Below are 15,788 nucleotides of genomic sequence, written 5' to 3'. Positions count from 1 at the left end.
GGGGGTGGGTGGGGCGGACGGAGTTTTGCTCTTGTTGCCCAGGCTGGAGTGCAATGCGTGATCTCGGCCCACTGCAACCTCCGCCTCCTGGGTTCAGGCGATTCTCCTGCCTCAGTCTCCCGACTAGCTGGAATTACAGGCGTCTGCCACCACACCCGGCTAATTTAAAATATAAAAATATAAATATACAAAGTATAAAAATATAAAATTTTTATATTTTGTATTTTTAGTAGAGACGGAGGTTTCTCTATTTTTGCTAGGCTGGTGTCGAACTCCTGACCTCGTGATCTGCCCGCTTCAGCCTCCCAAAGTGCTAGGATTGATTACAGGTGTGAGCCACTGTGCCTGGTGAAGCACTTTATTTTCTTGATTTCCAGCAGTTTGTTTTATTCTTAGAGGTGCGTGGAAGGGTTCCTGCAGCAAATAGTTTACAATAATCATCCATCTGCTTAAAACTCTTCAATAGTTTTCAGTGCCCATAGTACAAAGTGGTCTAAAATTCCAAGGCCTTCCAAAATCTAGCGATTGTCGGCCTTCTAAAGCTTTCTTCCCTCTACACTCTGGGATGTACGATTAGCACTAAGCCTCTTACAAGGATGAACTACTAGAAATTTCCAGAAGGCGTTATGCTGTTCTCGACATAAGCTGTTTCCCAGAGCCTGGAAAACTCTAGCTCTTTCTCTGCCGGATTTCCGGGGGAACTCCTACTTATCCTTCAGGACTCAAGTCACTTCCTCCGGGAACCCTTCCAGACACCCCTAAGAATAAAACGCTTTGTTCATTATCAGCCAAAGGCGCCTCAGATTTTCTATGTGCTATGCACTGTATTCTATCCACCATAAATTTGTTTACATATCTATATCTTAGTCTAGACATATTGAAAGACGCTGAAGGGCAGGGAAAGCATTCTATTCGCTTTCTTTTCTTCATCGTTCATCCAGCACAGTGCCTGGCACACGGTTTGCCCTCAGTAAATGTTTATTGCATGAACACCTCCCAGCTTCGGGCATGATCGGAATCTATCCGGTTAACTGGTGAATTCCCAGACTCTCCGCCTGCGTGGCAGGGACATTTAAACCCCCAGCACCGTGATTGGCTCCAGCTGCAGGGGTGTGTCCGTGTCCTCGGCGCACGGGATGTGCGCAGGCGCGCGGGCTCGGCGCGCGCAGGCGCGACTAGGGCGCCGCGCCAGGTCCGGTGTTGGGGTGTCCGAGCTGCGGCTGGAGAGGAGTGGCCTTACCCGCTTGGTGAGTCTCCAGGAGTGGGACGGAGGGAGCTGACCGGGATGAAGTCGGAGAGTATGTCCTGAGAAGAAAGAGTATATCGTATTGGTTGAAAAGTTGGTTGGGGTCGGGCTTAAGCGGAGGAGGGGGCGCTCTGGCCCTTACTGGGCAAATGGGCCCGGAGCGAGGACGGGAGGTGCTGTGAGAACATCGAGGGGCCAGTGGAGGAAGGTGGCTGGATGGTGCTTCTCTGGACCCTTCCTCGAAATTAAACAGAGATCACCTCCCGTCCCTCACCCCCACTGTGTTGCTGTGGTTGACATTAATAGACTGCATGTCTGGTGACCACGGTGACCAGATAGCTCTGAGATAATGGCTTGAGGAAGGACTCTGAGGTTCCTGGTATTGGATAGCACTTTCTCTGTAGAAAGGTTCAGCCTTACCTCACGGCACAAATTAGAGGATCAGGAAAAGAATGAATTCCACAATTCGGGATTGGAGTGGTGGGGGGAAAAAGTACTGTAAAGTGTAGTTTCATCTCGTCCTTTTTTTCTTCTTTAATCATTAGTCACTACAATGTTAGGAAAGGCAGTTGATGGTAGGAGAAAACGTAAAGACATAAAAGTGGGGGAGGAAAAAAGTCAAGAAGGGAGTATCACTTTGCCTTTTGCTATTTGTCATCTCCTGGAATGGAGTCTGTATTAGTCCGTTCTCACACTGCTGTAAAGAAGTACCCGAGACCGGGCTTGGTGGCTCATGCCTGTAATCCCAGCACTTTGGGAGGCCCAGGTGGGAAGATCACTTGAGATCAGGAGTTCGAGACCAGCCTGGCCAACATGATGAACTCCCATCTCTAGTAAAAATACAAAAATTAGCCAGGCGTGGTGGCATATGCTTGTAATCCCAGCTACTCCGGAGGCTGAGGCAGGAGAATTCCCTGAACCTGGGAAGCAGAGTTTGCAGTCAACTGAGATCATGCCACTGTGCTCCAGCCTGGGAGGCAGAGTCAGACTCCATCTCCAAAAGAAAAAGAAAAAGAAATACCCGAGACTGGGTAATTGATAAAGGAAAGAAGTTTAATTGACTCTCAGTTCTGCATGGCTGGGGAGGCCTCAAGAAACTTATAATCGTGGTGGAAGGCAAAGGAGAAGCCAAGTACCTTCTTCACAAGATGGCAGGAGAGACAGAGTGAAGGGGAAAGAGCCCCTTATAAAACCAGTATCATGAGAACAGCATGGGGGAAACCACCTCCATAATTTAATCACCTCCCACCAGATTCGAGATGAGGTTATGGGTAGCCAAACCGTATCATTCTGCCCCTGGCCCCTTTCTTTCTTTCTTTCTTTCTTTTTTTTTTTTTTTGAGACAGAGTCACCCAGGCTGGAGCGCAGTGGCGCTATGTCGGCTCACTACAACCTCCAACACTTCAGCCATCCTCCTGCCTCACCCTCCTGAATAGAGACTACAGATGCATTCCACCAAACCTGCCTTTTTTTTTTTTTTTTTTTGAGATGGGGTCTTGCTCTGTTGCTCAGATTGGAGTGCAGTGGCATGATCTCCGCTCACTGCAACCTCCATCTCCCAGGGTCAAGCAGTTCTCCTGCATCAGCCTCCCAAGTAGCTGGGATTACAGGCGCCTGCCACCACACCTGGCTAATTTTTGTATTTTTAGTAGAGATGGGGTTTGGCCATGTTGGCCAGGCTGGTCTTGAACTCCCGACTTCAGGTTATCCACTGGCTTCCGCCTCCCAAAGTGCTGGGATTACAGGCGTGAGCCACCGCACCTGGCTAATTTTTGTATTTTTTAGTAGAGACGGGATTTCACTATATTGGCCAGGCTGGTCTTGAACTCCTGACCTCATGATCCACCCGCCTCGTCCTCCCAAGGTTCTGGGATTACAGACATGAGCCACCACTCCCAGCTCCCCTGGCCCCTTTCTAATCTCATGTCCTCACAGTTCAAAACACAATCATGCCTTCCCAACAGGCCTCCAAAGTCTTAACTCATTCCAGTATTAACCCAAAAGTCCAAGTCCAAAGTCTCATCTGAGACAAGGCAAGTCCCTTTTGCCTAGGAGCCTGTAAAATCAAAAGCAAGTTAGTTACTTCTAAGATGCTATAGGGGAATAGGCATTGGTAAATGCTCCCATTCCAAATGGGAGAAATTGGACAAAACAAAGGGGCTACTGGCCCTATACAAGTCCAAAATCCAGTGGGACAGTCATTCCATCTTAAAGCTTATTTTAATCTCCTTTGACTCCATGTCTCACATCCAGGGCATGCTGATGCAAAGGGTGGGCTCCCAAGGGCTTGAGCAGTTCCGACCCTGTGGCTTTGCAGGGTTCAGGCCCAGAGGCTGCTCTCCTGGGCTGGCATTCAGTGCCTGCGGCTTTTCCAGGTGTATGGTGCAAGCTGTTTGTAGACCTGCCATTCTGGAGTCTGGAGGATGGTGGCCATCTTCTCACAGCTCCACTAGGCAGTGCCCCAGTGGGGACTCTGGGGGGGCTCCAACCCCATGTTTCCTTTCTGCAACACCCTAGCAGAGGTTCTCCTTGAGGTCTCTTCCCCTGCAGCAGACTTTGGCCTGGACATCCAGGGATTTCCATACATCTTCTGAAATCTAGACAGAGGTTCCCAAACCTCAATTCTTGACTTCTGTGCACCTGCAGCCCCAGCATCACGTGCAAGCTACCAAGGTTTTGGGGCTTGCAGCCTCTGAAGCAACAGCCCAAGCTGTACCTTGGTCCCTTTTAGCCTTGAGCTGGAGCAGCTGGGACTCAGGGCCCCAAGTCCTGAGGCTGCCCACGAAACCATTTTTTCTTCCTAGGCCTCAGGTCCTGTGATGGGAGGGGCTACTATGAAGATCTCTGACATGCCCTGGATACATTTTTCCCATTGTTTTTGTGATTAACATTCAACTCCTTGTTACTTATGCAAATTTATGCAGCTGGCTTAAATTGCTTCATAAATTATTCAGTGGTCTCAACTCACTGAGATCACTGAGTGATCTCAGGAAAATAAAGAAATATTAGCAAATAAGAGAAACACCTTACATTGCCATACTCCTTTGACAGGTCATGTGAAAGTAATTTAAGTGATCATGTAACTTAGCCTGCAGTTTGAATATTTGTCTTGGTAGGTTTTTCTTTAGGTGCTTGTAGTATGTGTTTATGCACTGGAAAGTTGGTGTTATCATAGTTCCAGCATAAGGATGACTTACTGTGCCATTATTTTCCTAACAATATTATACCATTTCATATAAACAGTGGAATTCCTATATATATCTTGGTGTTTGTTTTTTATATGAACTTAGATACAATACACAAGCTCACTTAACTAAAGGTCACATCTTTTTTTTTTTTTTTGTTTTGAAACGGAGTTTTGCTCTTGTTGCCCAGGCTGGAGTGCAATGGCACGATCTCGGGTCACCTCAATCTCTGCCTCCCGGGTTCAAGTGATTCTTCTGCCTCAGCCTCCCGAGTAGCTGGGATTACAGGCATATGCCACCACACCTGGCTAATTTTGTATTTTTAGTAGAGAGTAGGTTGTTCAGGCTGGTCTCGAACTCCCGACCTCAGGTGATCCTGCTCACTTCTGCCTCCTAAAGTGCTGGGATTACAGGTGTGAGCCACCACGCCCAGCCTAAGGTCACATCATTCAGAACACAACCTAGAATCACAAAGAAAGTAAACAAAAACAGGCCTGTACTCATGGGACAGCTGTGGAGTCTTCACCTATGAGTCATACCACCATCATAGTTTTTGCTGTTTAGAGTACTATTATTTTACTTCATGTTTAATGAGTTTTTTAAAAAAAAAAATGCCCACTTCCAAAGTGATAATCTATGAAATCATGGTTTTTATGTATTTTATACCTTTTTTAGTATCCATTATAATAAATACATAACTACTAAATATATAACTCTTCTGTATATAACAGTTAAAATCATATTCTTGCTCTGCACTTCAGAGAATACTGCTTTGGGCCTAATCAGCTCATTTTTAAAATGAAGATTGAACTAAAGCTTATGGACTTGAAAATTTTGTGATCTCTATGATGGTGTTCATTATCATAACACAATTCTAGCAAAGTTAACTGGTTCCACCAGATGAAAGTAGATTACAGCCGGGCGGTGGCTCATGCCTGTAATCCCGCACTTTGGGAGGCTGAGGCAGGAGGATTGCTTGAGCCCGGGAGTTTGAGACCAGCCTGGACAACATGCCAAGACTGTCTCTACAAAATTAAAAAAAAAAAAAAAAAAAAAATAGCTGGGCCTAGTGCCCGGTGCCTGTGGTCCCAGCTACTCAGAAGGCTGAGGTGGAGAATCACTTCAGACTGGGAGGTCAAGGCTGCTGTAGATCAGAATAGCAAAAAGGAAAAAGAGGATGTTTGCTCTTTGATGTTTTTGTGAAATCAGCTGCCTTTTTTTTTTTTTCTGAATTCAGGCTCCCCCCTGCCCCCACAATTTGGTTCCTTTATCTGCAACACTCTGGACATTTGTTTTTGAGCTATGTTTGTACTCCACATTAAGTATGTATTAGCATGATAATATATAATGTTGCTTATCTCCAAGGGTGCTGAACTTTTTATTCCATTACTATAGTTTGTTTCCAGATCTGTAGGTTGACGGAGGGGCAGATGACAAGGACTGCTCTTTTCTTTTTTTTTTTTTTTTTGAGACGGAGTCTGGCTCTGTCCCCCAGGCTGGGGTGCAGTGGCCAGATCTCAGCTCACTGCAAGCTCCGCCTCCTGGGTTTACGCCATTCTCCTGCCTCAGCCTCCTGACTAGCTGGAACTACAGGCGCCCGCCACCTCGCCCGGCTAGTTTTTTGTATTTTTTAGTAGAGACAGGGTTTCACCGTGTTAGCCAGGATGGTCTCGATTTCCTGACCTCGTGATCCGCCCGTCTCGGCCTCCCAAAGTGCTGGAATTACAGGCTTGAGCCACCGCGCCCGGCCCTTTTTTTTTTTTGAGACGTAGTTTTGCTCTTGTTGCCCAAGCCGGAGTGCAATGGTGTGATCTCAGCTCACCGCAACCTGCACCTCCTGGGTTCAAGTGATTCTCCTGCCTCAGCCTCCTGAGTAGCTGGGATTACAGGCATGCGCCACCATGCCTGGCTAATTTTTTGTGTTTTTAGGAGAAACGAGGTTTCACCATTTTAGCCTGGCTGGTCTCAATCTCCTGACCTCAGATGATCCACCCACCTCGGCCTCCCAAAGTGCAGGGATTACAGGCATGAGCCACCTCACCCGGCCAGGACTACTCTTTTCTTTGCTGTGGTAGGTAGAAACTTGAAACAGACGGATGCAGTGCCTCCAACAATTGGAGGAAGTGGATTATGTAGCCAGGAAACAGCATGTACTGTGTCTTTTTAAATATTAGGAGTAGAAGAAGCCCATTTGTATTCATTTAGATTCACTGACATTTTGGTTTGGGTTTCAATTTAGGTTGTATTGCTATTAAGATATTTAAATCACTGATTCCTATGTTTTTGCAGAATTCTCTTTTCTTGTTTTCTGTAAGTTCTGTAACTTAGATGTAAAGTTTGTTTAAATTTATTTTGACAGTGTTTTGGAAATTGAAATTACTTTAGATGGCCTTTCTATACTTATAAAACTCAAGCCAGTTGTGGTGGTTTGTCTGTAGTCCCAGATACTTGGGAGGCTGAAGTGGGAGCGTCAGTTGAGGTCAGGAGTTCAAGACCAACCTAGGCAGCATAGCAAAATGAATTTCAAACTTCTTGGTATAGTATACAGAGCTCTTCACAATATGTGTTCTGTCTGCCTTGAAAGCCATCCCCTGCCCTCCATACATACACACACACACACACACACACACAATTATATTCCTGCCTGACCACTGAATCCTTACATTGTGACTTTTTTTGATAATTTAATTTAAAACCATAATTTTTTGGACTTGATCATACTTGGATTTTGACCCACACAAGTGAGAATCAGGGTGTTAGTGTTTTTTGTTTGTTTTTTAAGACGGTCTTGCTGTGTCACCAAGGAGTCCAGTGGCATGATCATAGCTCACTGCAGTCTCAAACTGCTGAGCTCAAGTGATCCCCCTGCTTCAGCCTCCTGAGTAGCTGGGACTACAGGTGCAAACCACCAGGCCCGGCTGATTTTTTTTTTGTGTGTGTGTGTGTGTAGAGGTGGGGGACTTGCTTAATTACCCGGGCTGGTCTCGAACTCCTGGCTTTAAGCAATCTTTTTGCCTTGGCCTCCTAATGTGCTGAAATTATAAGCATGAGCTACCATGCCTGGCCAAAATCATGAGAGATATTTAATAATTATTTTGAAAAGTTATAATAGTTTTATTGAGCACTATGTGCCAGGCACTGCTTTAAATACTGTGCATGAATTAGCTCAATCCATGTAACAACACTTAAAGTAAGCATTATTATTCTATTTAATGAGGAAACTGAAGCACAGAAAAGTTAAGTAAACAGTAGTCAGGATTTGAAACTATTATGCCTTCAGATATTGGGCACATAACCACTATACTATGTTGTCTTTTGTATAAGCAAGAATGCTACTTTTTTTTTTTTTTTTTGAGACGGAGTCTCGCGCTGTTGCCCAGGCTGGAGTGCAGTGGCCGGATCTCAGCTCGCTGCAAGCTCCGCCTCCCGGGTTTGCGCCATTCTCCTGCCTCAGCCTCCCGAGTAGCTGGGACTACAGGCGCCTGCCACCTCGCCCGGCTAGTTTTTTGTATTTTTTAGTAGAGACGGGGTTTCACTGTGTTAGCCAGGATGGTCTCGATCTCCTGACCTTGTGATCCGCCCGTCTGGGCCTCCCAAAGTGCTGGGATTACAGGCTTGAGCCACCGCGCCCGGCCAAGAGTGCTACTCTTTTAATGTTCTGCTGGGGGTATCCTTTTCCAGGGACATGAGTGCTTATGTTCTCTATCTGTAGCTTCTGACTCTTCATATCAGAATATTTGAAAAACTAACCAGAAAGCATCTAAGTGTCTGGGTGTGGTGTCTCACGCCTTCTGGCATTTGGGGAGTCCAAGACAGAAGGATTGCTTGAGGCCAAGAGTTCAAGAGCAGCCTGGGCAACATAGTAAGACACCCTATCTCTGCATACGTACACATGTACGTACATACATAAAGCATCTAAGTGAACTTAATCAGAGCTAAACTATGTGGATGGTTTCGCTGAATATTTCATTCAGGCAGGGTGAATCCTTGCCAATTAATCTCACCCCATACTTGGTATCTCCCTGGCAGAGACCACACTTATGCCTGCCATATTGTCTCCTCCTGGGTTGGCTCTTGAGTCCCGTTCTTATCTTTCACATAGAACATCCCCTTTCTGTTCACACAACCATTCTCATAGATAGGGTTAATATAACTGATTACAATCAAAACTACATCTACCTCCTCAGTATTACTCCTGGGTCACTTAGAGGAGAATTGTGGAAGTTCCAAATTTGACAGGGACTTGAAGACCAGGCATTGGATATCAAGCAATTAAGTTACCAGAGGTGCTTCTGTAAAACTGAAGTGTCTTTTTTTTTTTTTTTTTTTTTTGTAATTAGAGTCAGGGTTTTGCTATATTGCCCAGGTTACATTTAAACTCCTGGGCTCAGGTGATCCTCCTGCCTCAGCCTCCTGAGTAGCTGGGGCTATAGGCCTGAAAATGTAATTTTGGTTTTCTTTTTGGTTCCTGATTTTTAGTGGGACTTTCCCACTTGTTAATATAATTTCTGTCTTGAATCATGTGCTTCAGTGTACTTTGAAACCAGGCTGATTTTTTGTTTTGTTTTTTGTTGTTATTTTTTAAGATGGAGTCTTACTCTGTCGCTGAGGCTGAAGTGCAGTGGTGTGATCTCGGCTTACCGCAACCTCTGCCTCTCCGGTTCAAGCGATTCTCCTGCCTTAGCCTCCTGAGTAGCTGGGATTACAGGTGCCCACCACCACACCTGGCTAATTTTTTGGGGTTTTTTTTGTTTTTTTTTTGAGAAGGAGTCTCACTCTGTTGCCCAGGCTGGAGTACAGTGGCACAATCTCGACTCACTGCAACCTCTGCCTACTGAGTTCAAGTGATTTTCCTGCCTCAGCCTCCCAAGTAGCTGGGATTACAGGTGCATGCCACCATACCTGGCTAATTTTTGTATTTTTAGTAGAGACGGGGTTTCACCATGTTGGCCAGGCTGGTCTCAAACCCGTGACCTCAAGTGATCCGCCCTCCTTAGCCTCCCAAAGTGCTAGGATTACAGGCGTGAGCCACCGCACCTGGCCTTTGGTATTTTTTAGTGGAGACAGAGTTTCTCCATGTTGGCCAGTCTGGTCTCAAACTCCTGACCTCAGGTGATCCGCCTGCCTCGGCCTCCCAAAGTGCTGGGATTACAAATGTGAGCCACTGTGCCCAGCCTGAAACCAGGCTGTTTAGTAGTTATGATTCTGTGGTGTTCTTAGTATATTTGCATTTGAGTTATAGACTTTGTATGGTAAAAAGAAAATAATTTTTAAAAAGAAAAAAACAATATATGTATGTATATTTGCATAGTTTTGGGGCCTATATATAAAAATGATTAAAGTTGTTTGTGTAGAAGGAGATAGAAAGGAAAGCTGAGAGAAGAAGTAAAAGGAGGAAGCTATCCTTAACATAAATGAGACCCATGCCAGGCAAAGTGGCTCATTAATGTAATCCCAGCACTTAGGGAGGCTGAGCCAGGAGCATCACTTGAGCCCAGGAGTTTGAGACCAGCCTGGGCAACATAGTGAGTCTCTGCCTCTACAATAATAGTAGTGATTAAAAAAAAGGCCGGGTGTGGTAGTGGGCACCTGTAGTCCCAGCTACTTGGGAGGCTGAGGCAGGAGAATCACTTGAACCCGGGGGCAGAGGTTGCAGTGAGCCAAGATCACACCACTGCACTCCAGCCTGGGCAACAGAGTGAGACTCCATCTCAAAAAAAAAAAAAAATACAAATTGAGACTCTGTCTCAAAAAAAAAAAAAAGTTATATATAGCCTATATAGTATCATCAACTTTAATATTCAAATTTAGCCTTGCAGATAGAACTGTTAATATTTAGTAGCTATTATTTTCAGTTACATTTACGTAAATGTGACTCATATTCAACATTGCTACTTTCCTTTTGTTTTGCCTACTGTTTATTTCCACTTCAGTAAAAGTATTAAAATAATGGCTAACACTGAACACCGGCCATGTGCAAGGTATTGTACTAAGTACTTTGCATAGATCATCTCTTTTTAATCTTCACAAAAAAACCAAAACTATGAAATAGAATGTTATTCCTGTTTTACAAATACAGAAACTGAATTTAGTGGGGTTAGGTAATTTCCTTGGGGTCACACAACAAATACATTCTGAGGCTGGAATTTGAATTCTGGAGTTCCCACTCACCCACTATGCTATCCTGCTGTAAACAGAAGTTTCCTGTCGTTGCAGATGCATTGGTTACCATGGAAGTAGACTTCTATCAAAATAAGCCAAAGAGAATGCTGAACTTAAAAGTACAATAATAAACCCTTTGAGTGTAACTCATTGAGGAGCTTTATTGTGATTAATTTTCAGAGAAGAAATAAATCAGGAAACTAATTTGGTAGAATATTTTAGCTGCAAAATCCTTGTTTACCTGTATAAAAATAATTATCTTATAAAATCATTCTTTGCAGGACCCTGTGAAATTGATGGTGATTTTTTTTTTTTTTTTTTTTTTAGACAGTCTTGCTCTGTTGCCCAGCCTCCACCTCCCAGGCTCAAGCCAGAGACATGCACTACCGCACTGGGCTAATTTTTATATTTTCTTTTTAGTAGAGATGGGGTTTCACCATATTGGTCAGTCTGGTCTTGAACTACTGGCCTCAAGTGATCCACCCACCTCTGCCTCCCACAGCGCTGGGATTACAAGCGTGAGCCACCTGCACCTGGCCTGATGGTAATTTAAAGTGCTCTTTCTTCATTACTTCTCGAGTAGCTCTCCAGTTTTATAAATGAAGCCACATGGATCTTCCAAGGCCTTATTTGAATTCCAGGGCCTTTTTTCTGTGTATTTCTTTCCAAGAAGCTTATTTACTTTTCCTTTCTTCTTTTCTTCTTTTTTCTTTTATTTCCTTTCTGCTTGCCTTTTTTTTTTTTTTTTTCCCTGAGACAGAGTCTTGCTGTTGCCCAGGCTGAAGTACAGTGATCTCGGCTCACTGCAACCTTCGCTTCTCAGGTTCAAGCAACTCTCCTGTCTCAGCCTCCTGAGTAGCTGGGATTACAGGCATGCATCACCACACCTGGCTAGTTTTTGTGTTTTTAGTACTTACCGGGTTTCACCATGTTGGCCAGGCTGGTCTCGAACTCCTGACCTCAGGCGATCCGCCCACCTTGGCCTCCCAGAGTGCTGGGACTACAGGCGTGAGCCACCACACCCGGCTTCTTGCTTGCTTTCTTGTTGTCTTCTTCCCTCCCTCCGTCTTTCTCTTTTCTTTTCTTTCTTTATTTCTTTTTTTTTTTTTTTTTTTTAAAAAAAAGACAGTTTCGCTCTTGTCGCCCAGGCTGGAGTGCAGTGGCACGATCTTGGCTCACTGCAACCTCTGCCTCTCTCCTGGGTTCAAACAGTTCTCCTGCCTCAGCTTCCCGAGTAGCTGGGACTACAGGCGCCCACCATCACACCTAGCTAATTTTTCTATTTTTAGTAGAGATGGGGTTTCACCATATTGGCAAGACTGGTCTCGAACTCCTGACCTTGTGATCCACCCACCTCGGCTTCCCAAAGTGCTGGGATTACAGGCATGAGCCACTGTGCCGAGCCCATTTCTTTTTTTTTCTTTGGGGTCTTGCTCTGTCAGGCAGGCTGGAGTGTAGTGGGGATCATGGCTCACTGCAGCCCTGAACTCCCAGGCTCAAGTGAACCTCCTAACTCAGCCTCCCAAGCAGCTGGGACTGCAGGCACTGATCACCACACCTGGCTATTTTTGTTGTTACTTTTTGTGGAGACAGAGTCTTGTTGTATTGCCTAGGCTGGTCTCAAACTAGCCTCAAGCCGTTTTCCTACCTCAACCCTCAAAAGTGTCAGAGTTACAGGCGTGAGCCACTGCGCCTGACCAATAGACTTCTTTCCATTTTCTAAATTAATGTAGATTATTTTTAGCTTCTGAAATACTAGAAGACAGTTGAAAACCATGATTACTCTGGTCTTTCTATTTCTCCTTCAATTTAATTGTCTTATTTGAGTCTATAGACGAGATGAAATCTCGGGGTCTTACAGAAAGCATCTGAAATTTTGAAATGAACCATCATACAGGGTTGCTTGGCCTATTTTCTAATATTCAGCAGTTCTCATATCATCTGTTGTTTGTTAAGGGGGCGGTGGATACAGTCAACAGAAAGACTCTTTTTTTGGAAACAGGGTCTTGCTCTGTCACCCATTGCCATCTCAGCTCACTGCACCCTCTGCCTCCCAGGTTCAAGTGATTCTTGTGCCTCAGCCTCCTGAGTAGCTGGGACTACAGGCATGCACTCCCATGCCCAGCTAATTTTTTGATTATTTGTAGAGACCAGGTCTCACTGTGTTGCCCAGGCTGGTCTTGAACTCTTGGCCTCAAGCAGTCCTCCTGCCTTGGCCTCCCAAAGTACTGGGATTACAGACGTGTGCCACAACTCCCAGCTCCAGAAAGACTCTTTATCAGACCATGAACTATACTTAATTTGCAAGTAGATCCCGACTTGAATAATTAATCTGCTCTTTACTAACTCAGTCGTCTTAGGTAAGTTACTTAAACTGAGCCTTAGTTTCTTCATCTGTAAAATAGTATAATGGAGATAATGATGTAGATAAATACTTAGTAGGGTATCTGATGCCTAAGAGGTACTCTGTGAACTTCTTTCCCTGCCTAGTTTTAAATTAGAAAAGAAAAAGGTCAAATTAGGAGTCTTTGAGTAAGCCCAAGTGAGCCATAGCCTGAGAAATAGGGTGTGAAAGCACTGAGACAAATCTTGCATTTTCCTCTCAAGGGCACAAAGTTAGCATAGTGTAAGTTCCCAGCAGCACTGGAAAAATGACACAAGTATTTAATAGATTAGATTAAATCTGAGAAAAGTACATTTAATGGCATCTTTGTGTCAGCTGATGTTTTATTTTTTACCCCACCCCACCAGTTCTCTTTTCTCTAATATTCTGGGTAACCTTTTCCTGATTCCGTAAGGAAAATGTCTGCAGAGAATGATAAATATGAGTAAGGCTATGTAACTATGTAGCTATTTTGCATGCGTGAATACTGTATTTTCTTTTCTTTTCTTTTTTTTTTTTTTTGAGGCAAGGCCTCACTCTGTCACCCAGGTTGGAGAGCAGTGGTGCAGTCAGGTTCACTGCAGCCTTGCCTTCCCGGGCTCAAGCAATCCTCCCATTTAGCCCCCTAAATAGCTGGGAGGGGGCTATGTAGCTAATTCTAGGTTACATTCTCTCTAACCCATCTGAGCAAACTTACAAAGGCCAATAAGAACTTAAAGAGTATTATTCCTTGTCTCTCTTTGTCCTTCCCCTTACAATTCTACTTTGACTCTCTTACTTTCATACACAGTCGACCCTTGAACAACATGGCTTTAACTGCATGGATTCACTTATAGGTAAATTTTGTTTTTCAGTACATACAGTCAACCCTCCATATCAGGAGGGTCCACATCTACAACCAAATGCAGATAGTAAATACGGTATTCAGCTAGGTACAGTAGCTTCTCCCTATGATTCCAGGACTTTGGGGGGCCGAGGTGGGAGGATTGCTTGAGCCCAAAAGTTTGAGACCAGCCTGGATAACATATTGAGACCCGGTCTCTATAAAACAGCTTAAAAATTAGCCTGGCATAGTGCATGCACCTGCAGTCCCAGCTATTTAGGGGGCTAAATGGGAGGATTGGTGAGCCCAGGAGGGCAAGGCTATAGTGAACCTGATCGCACCACTGCTCTCCAACCTGGGTGACAGAGTGAGGCCTTGCCTCAAGAAAAAAAAAGAAAGAAAGAAAGAAAAGAAAATACGATATTCATGCATGCAAAACTCTCGTCTACAGATAGATATACAGTTTTATATCTGCAGGTTCCTAAGGGCCAACTGGTATCCACAGGCAGTCCTGAATCCAACCCTCTGAGGGACGACCATACTATAATCTTGTGCTCAAAACCCTCAAGAATCCAGAGTAATCTTAGGCACCTGCATCCTGACGTCAGCATGCCAAACTTGGGAGATCTTTATAGATATCTGTTACTTGTCTTGCATGTTGTCTGGTCAGGGAAGAAAAAAATATTAAGTAGAACTTCGAGTTCACACAGAAAGAGTGTGTCCTTCAGACTGAGCTCATTGCATTGTCGGGGTGATTCTTCACGTTATTCATCCCCAGTTACATCTGCTTTCGCTTTCTTTTTTATTTTAAAGAAGGCAGAACAGAGGTCAGGAGTACATTCACCCGTAACTCTGTAGTTTTGCTTTTTTTTTTTTCCCTAGGAAGCTAGCAAAGACTGACTTGTAATTGCAATAATCACCTCTAGGAATAGAATTACAAAATTACATAATTTGTGATATTTGGGCTTTCTTACCCCAGAATGTCTCCAGACCCACAGGATACTATATCTGAAAACCTCACTAAGGGTGCCTTTTCCAGGCACTAATGGATTAGCGTATATTATTTTTCATATTTTTTTCTCTGTCGGGCATTGAGGAGTTATACATGACAGGAATAGATAACTTCAGAGCATTACTGCCTGGGAAGGGCAGGGTTTGGAGAGGTATCTCGGTTGAGGCTTTAGGAAGTGATGGAAAGGCGGGGCGCGGTGGCTCAAGCCTGTAATCCCAGCGCTTTGGGAGGCCGAGACGGGCGGATCACGAGGTCAGGAGATCGAGACCATCCTGGCTAACCCAGTGAAACCCCGTCTCTACTAAAAAATACAAAAAACTAGCTGGGCGAGGTGGCGGGCGCCTGTAGTCCCAGCTACTCGGGAGGCTGAGGCAGGAGAATGGCGTAAACCCGGGAGGCGGAGCTTGCAGTGAGCTGAGATCCGGCCACTGCACTCCAGCCTGGGCGACAAAGCGAGACTCCGTCTCAACAACAACAAAAAAAAAACAAGGAAGTGATGGAGAAGCATAAGGCTACCTGGGCAGATGTGGGGTATTATAGAAAGGAAAGGTGTGCAAAAATGTGGAGGTGAGAGGGTACAAAAAATAATCTCCATTTTCTTTCTGTAGTTGTAAATAGGAAAGAGTGACAAAAGAACAGTAGCGTGGACATGTGTATGTATGATAAAGCTTAAGACTCAAACAATTAGCAAATTAATAAAATACATGGTTCCTTTAACGCTTATATCTAATGAATGATATCTTTATGTCTTGATTATATCTTTTGTGTGGAAACCTGCCTGAACCACAGTCTGTGGCAAGCAAGATAGAAACCTAAATTTGGAACTTAAAATTCTTTTTTTCATGAGCACTAATAGCTTTAATCAAGGCTCAAAATCTTTTTTTTTTTTTATTTTTTTTTTGAGACAGAGCCTCACTCTGTTGCCCAGGCTGGAGTGCAGTGGCGCAGTGGCGCGATCTCGGCTCACTGCAACCTCC

General features: G+C 44.5%; 1 protein-coding gene across 5 annotated transcripts in view; it reads left to right on the top strand.

The window, feature by feature from the left end:
* The window catches only part of SNAP23 (synaptosomal-associated protein, 23kDa), a 48,411-nt gene that overhangs the window by 3,686 nt on the left and 28,937 nt on the right, over positions 1-15,788 (top strand). For 4 of the 5 annotated variants that reach the window (XR_001007048.1, XM_011989232.1, XM_011989231.1 and 1 more), the window contains exon 1: positions 793-1,247. The exons of the other annotated variant lie outside the window; for it this stretch is intronic. The gene's annotated coding sequence lies outside the window, so the exon portion shown is untranslated. Of the gene's footprint in view, positions 1-792; positions 1,248-15,788 lie in introns of those variants that run through there. 5 annotated transcript variants of the gene reach the window in all.

Source organism: Mandrillus leucophaeus, unplaced genomic scaffold, assembly GCF_000951045.1.
Source record: "Mandrillus leucophaeus isolate KB7577 unplaced genomic scaffold, Mleu.le_1.0 Scaffold35, whole genome shotgun sequence".
NCBI classification, from domain to species: domain Eukaryota; kingdom Metazoa; phylum Chordata; class Mammalia; order Primates; family Cercopithecidae; genus Mandrillus; species Mandrillus leucophaeus.
This window is presented reverse-complemented; position numbering and strand designations above follow the sequence as displayed.